The sequence below is a fragment of the Canis lupus genome, chromosome 2 (assembly GCF_011100685.1).
Source record: "Canis lupus familiaris isolate Mischka breed German Shepherd chromosome 2, alternate assembly UU_Cfam_GSD_1.0, whole genome shotgun sequence".
Classification (NCBI taxonomy): Eukaryota; Metazoa; Chordata; class Mammalia; order Carnivora; family Canidae; genus Canis; species Canis lupus.
Window position 1 is genome coordinate 51,194,833 of NC_049223.1, and position 7,784 is coordinate 51,202,616.

The following is a 7,784-nucleotide window of genomic DNA, read 5'->3' on the forward strand; positions in this document are numbered from 1 at the left end:
CTCTGCTAGAGGCATGAGGAGAGCAGAGGGTGACAGGCCTCAGAATCAGGGTCGCGCTCTGGGAGTTGACAGCCGCTGGCCTGTCACAGGGGCTCGGAAGCTACGGAGGTGATGCCCCAGGAAGCCGAAGGAGACTTCTTTCCACCTCCTTCCACCGGGGCCTTCCATTGGCAGAGCTGACAAGGCGCCGCCCAGAGGAGCACAGCAGGGGAGGGACAAAGAGGCAGTTGAGCTGTCCATGCACCTCTTTTTAGGTCTGTAGCAGTGCAGAGTCTGGAAGCAATAGAGCCCAGTAACCAACTGGACGTATCCGTGAGAGGGGTGCAGAGGGGTGCAGAGGCTGCGGAGCGCCCGGCCGCAGGGCCAGGGCCAGAGGCCGCTGAGGGTGGGCAGGCGCGTCTGCCAGAGGAGGGGGGCGCGGGCTGGGGCTCTGGGGTGCCCAGGGCTCTGCACGACGCCCTGTCTTCTGTGATGCAGCTCTGCCGTGGTGTGAGGCGGTTTGATGGCCTCTTGGGCTGGGGGGCAGAGTGCGTGCTGGAAGGGCTGAGGGGCAAGCGGAGGAGAGGAACAGCCGGATACAGACCCACCCCTGCCTGTGTGTTAAATCCCAGCCCATCTGTGCTCCTCAGGATACAAGAAGGTGGTGGTGGGGGGGGGGGCAGTCAGGGCAGGAGTGTGGCTGCCTCAGAGTATCTGGGCCTCCTTCTGTCTGTCTGTGTCGGCTTCTGCACGTTCCCCCTCAGACTGGCAGTTGACAATGTCTTTTACAGCAACGCAAATCCGGTATCCTACCGGGTCGAGGCCGAGCGGTCATTAAGTGGCCGCCTCGGGGAACTGGGTGCAGCACTGTCATCCAACTGGAGCCTCGCTGTCAAGCAGGCCCAAGGCCAGCCACAAAGGCGCGGTTGTTTCACGGCCCAGACTCCACCGCAGGGAGGGACGGAGGTGCCCTTGGAAACCCCAGCCTTGGCTCTGCGGAGCTCAGCGTTTGGCCTTCATTGAACTATGTAAATACTCATTTTTTTAAAAAATGTAACAATGAGGCAATTGCTTGAGCAGAACACACACACACACACACTATATATATATATATAGTGTGTGTGTGTGTGTGTGTGTGTGTGGCTTTTTCTCCTCTATGTTTAAGGGGTCATGGCAAGGCAGTCCTCAAATACTTTGCAATCTTGGGGGTGCCCAGAATAGGAAAAGTGTCTGCAGGGTAGGAAGGAGTCCCCTCACGTTGGCAGGCCTGTGGAATCCCTCCAGGGCTTAATTACCCTGCTCCTAGGTTCCTCCGTGGCTGGTCAGGAGCTGGGGGGTGAGGACGGTCTGAGCCTGTGCCTTTCCATTATGACCCCAGTTAGAGAGGAAGTGGCTGTTCCCTGGGCCCCAGGGAGACCGGGGAGTGGGGGAGGGAACGGCCCAGCCTCCCCCAACCCCGGCGAGGTGGCCTACTGAGCCCTGCCCGTCTGCCACGCTGCCTTGGTTTTAACGAAATTGGGCCCTGTTCATCCCTAATTATCTGCTCCGGCCTGGCTGGCTGACGTGTTTATTTTGTGGCTGCCAGACTTGTGGAGACGGGTCTTTCATAAAGAATCACATTCCTTTCAAGTTTAGTTTTCTTTTTGCCCATCATTTGTTTTTGCAAACATTTCGGGATTAATTGAACACTCTTTCCCCTTCCAACCAAAACACATGCTCGCCTTCCCTGTGCAATATGGCAATCTTGGCATTTGAATATGTGCACTCTTTCGTTTCTGAGTCGCCAGTGCTGACAAAAGACTGGTCTCAAGTCACCCCGGGCTGCTGTGAGGGGGAAAAAAATGGTGCTTCGTTTCAGATTAGCCTCTTCACTTTCTGTCTCTGAAAAGCTCATTTTCTATAAATCTAGGTTTGGCTATCTTTGGGCTCACCTCGAGCATGCGACTGCATATCTTTTGCTCATCTTTTTAATTATAACTATGGGTTTGAAAGCCTTCATATAACATGTCATGTTTTGAGTAACTGAAGAAGAGGAAAAGAGTCAGCTCTGGGCATCTTTAAAAGGTGTCAAGTAAAAATCATTCTTCTCTAACAGTTTTGCTATTAAAGACTCCACTGGAGAAAAGGAGCTAGGAATCGAAATGAATCGTCTTCTTTATTTCAACTATGGCACACCTCATTAAAAAAATAAAACAAAACCCCAAAACTCATAATTCCATTTTCATCTTCTTTCTCCTTCTAGTGTTGCTTAATCCTGGCTGCTCAGGAAGGTCACCCGGGGTGTTAACAACTGTATGCAGGTGTGGTGACCTAACAGCATCCCAGAGATGGTCCCGTTCCACCCCTGGGGACTGCTGCCTTGCCTGTGATTAAGGTAAGGGTCTTGCAGTGTGGAGGCTGTCCTCCATTATCCAGTGGGGGCCTCCAGGTAATCCCGAGGATCCTTCGAGGTGGAAAAGAAGGCAGAGGAAGAGAATAAGAGGGATTGTAACTCTGGAAGGAAAGAACAGAGATGCAGTGTTGCTGGTTTTAAAATATGAACAGGGGGGTTGCCTCTCAGAGCTGGAAAGGGCAAGAAAACAGATTTTCTTTGAAGTCTGTAGAAAGGAACAGACACCTTGATGTTTAGCCTGTGTCAGACTTCTGACCTACGGAATTGTGAGATAGATCTGTGTTGTTTCAAGCCATTAAGTTTATGGTCATTTGTTACAGCAGCAAGAGAAAACTAATGCGTCATGCAAATTCACCCTGGTCTGATCAAATCCCAATTTGGGGAGGTGAGCCCGGGCATCAGTAAGTTTTCAAAGCTCTGCAGGTGATTCTCACATACAGTGGGATCGAGTACCAGCGAGCTGCACTGTCTCTGTGTCCTTACCCTTCCATGCTCCTGGGTCCCCTGCAATCTGGCCACTGCCCCCACCACTCATCTGAAACTCTTCTTACACACCAGCCACCTCCTTGTTGACAGATCCAGTGGTCACTTCTCCCCCTCACCCCACACTTACTTTATTCAACATTTGACACCATCAGCCATTTCCTCATGCTGGCTCCTCTGTTTGCCCTTTTACCTCTCTGGTCTTCTTGGTGATTCTCTTTGGCTACTGCTTTGCTTCAGCTCAATCCTTAGTGTTGATGCTCTGAGGGTTCCATCCTCAGGTCCCCTCACCTCTCACTCTGGACACTGTTCCAGCAGTGTTTCCTTTGTCACTCTAGCTTCTATAATGATCAATACCTAACCCACATCTTTTACCTAAATCTTGTTTTTTTTTTTTTTTTTTTTTGCTTTCAAAACCATACGTTCAACAATCTCCTTTAAACTCAATACATCCAACACCAAACTCATTTCCCCCACTTTAATTCCCCTTTTCCATGTATGGCATTATTCTCCACGCAGAAACATAAGCCCAAAACCTGTGAATCATCCTTTGTCCTCCTTCTCCCTCACCTCCTCCTTCCCCAAGTCTAATTAATAACGTCTTTCTATCTACTCGGTATTGTCCTGGCTCAGGTTACTTTCTTCTCTCCCTGATTATCACAATGGCCAAAGCCATTTCTCAAAAGTGAAAATATCGTAACTCTACATAAAATATTTTAACGTGTCTTTCATCCTTAGGAATGAACTCCGAGCTCTTCACTTGTCTTGAAGACACAGTGTCCCTCGCTCCTGTTTTCCTGTCTAACATCATCTCCTCCCATTCTTGGCCTCTTTCTACCTGCCCACCATCTCTCCAATTCTGCGCTCCAGCCATTTGGACCTACTTTGGTTGTTAAATTTATCATGCTTCCTCTTGTCCCAGACTCTGCACATGCTCGTCTTTCTGCCTTGAACACAATCCTTTCCCACTTCAGGATTAGCTAAGTCTTCCCCGTGAGTCAGCTTCAGCTTAGCTGTTGCCATGGACTTTTGTCATTTTTGGGTGCATTCAGCCTTTCTTTAGCAATCTAATTGCTTTCTGGATAATTAACCCTTTTTTCCCTTTTGTGTATCCTTGTTAGATGGTAAAATGAAATGTCCGCTCCTATCACAGAACCCGAAGGGAGTTAGCTCTTTCTCTCATGGCCCCAGTATAATCAGGTAGATGAGCTGTGACCTAAGCTGCTCAATCAGATGTTTTCTTCCAGGACTTTGAGTCTTGTATAAATAGTGCCAGATGAAAGAAATCAGAGTTCCTCCCTGCCCCTGGCAGGGCTCCCCCTGGACTGTTCTGGCTCCGAGACTCTGCCTGTGTTCTAGTTTCTAAGCTCTTCAAAACCGCCTTGATTTGTCTCCATACACCTGTTTCTCTAGCTGCTCCATTGATTCTGCTTGTATTCAATACCCTTTCACTAAATGTCCTAATTTTTAAGTTAAATTTGGATTCTGTTGTTGTTGTTTTTAATCTATAAAGTCTTTTGTGGCTCCTTAGACCTTCTGTGGGCTTATCCTTAGTATAGTCCTTACTACAATGTATTAAAATATTTACATTTCTGTCTGTCCTACCAGACCATAAACTTCTTGGGAGTAAGAATAATACCTTGTTCATTAATTGTACACCCAGAAGCACAGACAGTGGCTTATATATAATAAACATTTAATAAGCAATTGAGGAATATGTGAGTGCAATTCATTCTTTGATAGGAATAGAATAAATGTGGAAAAGACTCATCATCTATTGATTTCAGTGTTTTCCAAACAGGCTATTGTCACCTTATATATTGTCACCAGAAAGTTTAATTAAGGCTTCCATATCTACCAGGTGGCAAAAACATGCTGATTGTTTAATTGTGTGTGATCTGCACAATTAAAGCCCAAACCAAATCGGATCAGATTCAAACTAAAAATACCAAAACAAAGACTTCCCCTTCTGGGTAGATATAGAAGACCTATTTTTCTCTGTTCTACCCCTCAGAACAACAAACCTTTCTGGGGAAAGCTCACTAATCATTAGGAAATGAAAATCAAAATCGCAAGATATCACCTCACCCCTGTCAGAATGGCTATCATCAAGAAGATGGGAAATAAGAAGTGTTAGCAAGGATATGATGAACCTGGAGCTCTTATGCACTGTTGGTGGGATTTTTAAATGGGTATAGTCATTATGGAAAACAGTGAGGAGGTTCCTCAAAAAGTTCAAAGTAGAACTGCCATATGACCCAGAAAGTCCACTTCTGAGTATATATCTGAAGGAAACAAAATCACTATCTGAAAGAGATAGCTGTCCCCTCAAAATCTTTGCAGCATTATTCACAATAGCCAGGACATCGAATCAGCCTAAGTGTCCATTAATGGGTGAATGAATGAATAAAGAAAATGTGAGATACATACACACATGGAATACCAGTCAACCATAGAAAGAAGGACATTCTGCCATTTGTGATAACTTGGAAGAAACTTGAGGGCATTAAGCTAAGTGAAATAAGTCAGAGAAAGACAGATAGTGTATGATCTCATTTATATGTGAAATCTAAGAAAATCAAATCCCTAGAAACAGAGATCAGATGTGGGGTTGCTGGAGGGTGGGGTGGAGGGGGGTGGAGAGGGGTCTGGGCACTGAGGAATGGGAAGGTGGCCAAAAGGTATGAACTTCCTTACAAAAAAAGATAAGATGAACTTCACAACATGATGACTATAATTAACCATGCTGCACTGCATAATTGAAAGTTGCTAAGAGACTCGATCTTAAAAGTTCTGATCACAAGAAAAAAAGTTGTGAACAGGGGAGGGGATGGATGTTAACTTATTGTGGTGATCATTTCATAATGTATATATGTATCAAATCATTACATTATATGCCTTAAAATTACACAATGCCATACATCAATTATATACCAACAACACTGGAAAAAACATAAAAGTGTAATAGTATTCATTAAAAATCATGTGTAATTAGTCATTAGGGAAATGCAAAATCATAGTGCAACACATAGCCATGAGAATGGCCAAAAATGGAAGTGTGGAGGAATTAGCATTCTCATGCATTGCTGGCAGGAGTGTAAATTGCTACAACCAGTATGGTAAATCAGCAGTTTTTACTGAAACTAATCACATACATGCGTTAGGACTCTAAATAAATGGAGGGATGTACCATGTCTCTGGATTGGAAGAGTAGGTTCTCCTCAAACTGATATACAGATTTCATGTAATGTCTATCAAAAGCCCACAAAAACTTTTTGGGTAGATATAAACAAAAATTTTTTAAAATTAATATGGAAAGGAAAAGAAATTAGAATAGCTCAAACATTTTTGGAAAAGAATAAAGTGGGAGGGGGTTGCCTGGATGGCTTAGTGGTTGAGCATCTGCCTTCAGCTCAAGTTGTGATCCTGGGGTCTTGGGATTGAGTACCATATCAGGTTGCATGCAGGGAGCCTGCTTCTCCCTCTGCCTATGTCTCTGCCTCTCTCTCTCTCAATTTGTATCTTTAATGAATAAATAACTGAAATCTTTAGAAAAAAAGAATAAAGTGGGAAGAATCAGTCTACAATGATCTCAAGATTTATATAACTATGGTCACCGAGTTCGTGTGGTATTGGTGGAAGGATAGACCCACAGATCACAGACCCACAGAATAGAGCTCATAAATAGACTCACATAAATATGCCCCACTGAGTTGGATGAAGTTTCAGTAATAATTTATTTAATGAAAGAAATAAAGCCTTTCCAACAATGGCATTGGATCTTGGATATTTACAGGCAAAAAAAAAGAAAAAAAAAAAAAGAAAAGTCTTATCCCCAGTTTCACACTTCAATACAAAACTTATCTAAAGACATAGATAATTTAAAATTTAAAGAGATAAAAAAGATATATGATATAAACAATCACAAAAAAGAGAACTAGAGTGGCTTTATTAATATCAGACAAGGCAGACTTGAGAATAAGGATTACCAGCAGCCAAGCATCATTATATAATGAAAGAAGTATCAATTCACCAAGAAGAAATAATTCTTTTTTTTTTAGAAGAAATAATTCTAAATGCATGTTTAGCTCTCATAGATTGACAAAATAACAAATTAGTCATCATCATTATTATTTTTAACAGCTTTAGCATTATAGGCAGAGTCTAAAAGAACAAGTCTATCAGAAATGAAAAGTCACACTTATTGTATCCTGTGATAGCTTCCAGAAAGAACCCTTAGTTGTTTCTCAATCAAACATCCCTTGGAATCATGTATTCTTCTGTCATCATATAGGGTAGAAATCTTGAGCAAATATGGCAAATGGCTTCTGACAGGCTGGCTCCTGATTTCTGACCCTAAAAGGTATGAATGTTTGAAGCTATAAGTCAGAACTGGAGTGAGCAATCATAAATGACCTCACACTTACTGCCCTCAGTCCCAGGATGCAGCATGCTTTCTGCCTTCCGACTTAATGAAAACTCACACACACACATAACACCTCTAGAAACCAAAGCAATAACTTTATAAATTCTCTGAACTCCCTGCCTCCACAGCCCCCTCCTTACTGGCAGCAGGAGGCCTTGATGGGTTGGGTCATCATCACCTGGCATGTCACTAGGAGGCATTTCCTAAGTTTCCTTCCATCATGGGATGGAGAGGCACCTGATTCTGATCCCTTCTGTATTTCTCCACAAGGTAAGTGAGAAATCACAGGCCAGTCTATTGACTGGCTTTTGACCCATCTGCCAAATGTGTTCTTTATTTTATTTTTTTCCAACTGTGTCTTTGAATCACAGAATAGAATGTACGGAGGAAAATCTGTAATCAAAAAGATGTTGGTAGGTTGCTGCAATAAAAACCTTAAGATGAAATTATCAGGAATAATCATCAAGTCCAATATTTACGTATAAGAGATTAGTTTGGTTGTAA

At 43.6% G+C, this 7,784-nt stretch overlaps 1 long non-coding RNA gene across 1 annotated transcript; it reads left to right on the top strand.

Annotated features, from left to right (window-relative positions):
* The first annotated feature begins 632 nt into the window (after positions 1–632).
* LOC111094656 lies at positions 633–7,545 on the top strand. The gene is made up of 3 exons (XR_005355000.1): positions 633–1,007; positions 2,222–2,353; positions 7,409–7,545. It is a non-coding gene; the product is annotated as an uncharacterized LOC111094656 (long non-coding RNA).
* The last annotated feature ends 239 nt before the right edge of the window (positions 7,546–7,784 follow it).